Source organism: Pelmatolapia mariae, linkage group LG6, assembly GCF_036321145.2.
Source record: "Pelmatolapia mariae isolate MD_Pm_ZW linkage group LG6, Pm_UMD_F_2, whole genome shotgun sequence".
NCBI lineage: Eukaryota > Metazoa > Chordata > Actinopteri > Cichliformes > Cichlidae > Pelmatolapia > Pelmatolapia mariae.
Window position 1 is genome coordinate 10,220,643 of NC_086232.1, and position 2,348 is coordinate 10,222,990.

Consider the following 2,348-nt stretch of genomic DNA (forward strand, 5'->3'; position numbering starts at 1 on the left):
ACAGAGGGCGATATGCACATTCACTGAAGTGCAGAAAAATACAAGTGGAGGAGGAAACGAACAGCAGCATCAAGAGAGAAAACTGAAGTGTTCAAAATGAGTTACTTTAGTCTCTTATTGTAATAATAAACAACATCTGAACATCACATTGATGCTTCATGTTTGAGTTCGGTGTCCTTTTACTGCTCAGTTGGAAAATATTGATGCAATTTAAAAGAAGAGGAGAAGAGTAATTTCTCTGTACTACTTCAAAAGGAATTTGAAAGCACTGCCTCATATGGAAAATTAATCATCATGAAATCCTGAAACAAATAGTGTTTATGAGCTTTGTGTATATTAAGAGTTTAGTTTTCACTTTGGTCTTAGAAGTATAAAAATGCAGGACTGACGACAAGATTGAAATGACGTGTTATGAGATATGAAATACATACATGTACTATAATTTTATTTTGTTTATTTTTTGTTTTTGTAGGTTTTTTGTTTTGGGGTATTTTTTGAAAGCACTGCTTTTAATTTGAAAATTGGATTCAATGTTTAGAGTTGGGACAAAACAATGGACGGTTTCAAGAAATGTATTTTATCAACAAAACTTATTTTGATGTTTATTGTATTTATTTTAATGCTCTCTATAGTGAAGTGATTAAAAGAAAAGTTCATCTGCCAGCAATGAGCCAACAGCCTCCACGTAAACGTTTCCACCCCCAACAATCAACTCAGATTTATAAAGTTTATCATGTTCAGGCCCTGCAGCTGATTGGTGGAAAAAGCAGAAAAGGTCATGAAAAAAGAATCACGTCAAGTATAAATTCATCATATTTGTACTTAAATACCAAACTACAGTAACTGTGCTGAGTAATCATCTGAGACAACATTTTCAGCCTCAACAATCAGCTCTGATTTATGAAGTTTATCATGTTCAGGCCCTGCAGCTGATTGGTGGCATGTCTGATCAGAAAGCCTTTCTGCATCTTCACAGTGTGAGTCTGAGAGTTTCTGAACAACAGGATGAGCTGCTACACACCTGACACCACATTCAAACACACACAAGCTGCAAATCTAAAACAATATTTTAGACCAAAGAAAAAGGTTCACAATTTGCAGTTAATATGAAGATATTCTAGAGTAGAAACAACACACAGCACACAAGTTTCATGTAGAGATGATTGTTTATTCTGAATGTTATTTTCATTCAGTTATTTTCCATTACTTTTTGGATAAAGTTTCTGGTTTATCCAGGTCATGTAAGAACAAACATTCACAGCTGGTCCAGTACAGACACGTTCAAAACCAGAACTGATTACACCATAAATCATGTTGTTGTAAATCACTCCACCACCAGAATCACCCTGAGAGAGAAGAGAAATGTAGTTTTGCTTATTTTGTTCCAAAATATCTAAAACATACACAGATGATATACAGTAATATTAGCAGTCAACTAACCCCACGTGCATCTACTTGATGTTCTTCCAGACACAGCCTGTTGTTATATGGCACATATGCAGTATGCATTGAGAGTATCTGGTAGGATCACAGTCAGCAACACGCATGTCTGTACACTGCAGATGAGGTGGTTCATCAGGGACTAGAGAAAAAGGAAAAGAACTAAAGTTATTCATAACCTTTCAAAAACTAAAATTTTGAGTAGAACAATGTTTTGTCTTTTTTTTATGTTTCCAAATGATTTTTAAACAAGGAACTTGGCACACAGTACATCTACTCCAAAATTTACAAAAAGAAAAAACCTTGTTTTTCATACAATATCAAACAAAAAACATAAATGTATAAAACAGTCACAGAAACCGAAATCAGATTCTAGCATTAACTGTGAAATAATCAAACAAAATATGGTCTTACGTGTTTGGCTGGTGGCATTTACCCTATAACCACCAAGTCCTGCAACCTGAACGACGTCTCCTCTAGAAACAGACAAAAAACAAAACAATCATAAATTAATTTCACATCCATCCATGTGATATGAACACAAAATAAATCAATAAATCATATGATGTACTCTGCAGGCTGGGTATTTCCAGGTGGTTGAAGTGTCTCCATGCTTCTTAGACAACATGACCTGGATGACTGAGAACCTACAAACACACACGAGCAGTAGAGGTGAGCACTGCCCAAACCAAAAACCAAAAATATATATTGTACCCTACTTCAGCCAATCAGCAGTCTTCATCTGTTTCAGCATCAAACACACAACCACAATTTGGAGAGAGGTGAGAGATCCACACACCTTCATGAGAGGACCCACTAATGTAAACTAACACCACACATGATGATCATGGATCCTAATATAGTTGATACTTTTTATGTGAAGTCTGTGTCCTGTCATACTGCATGTA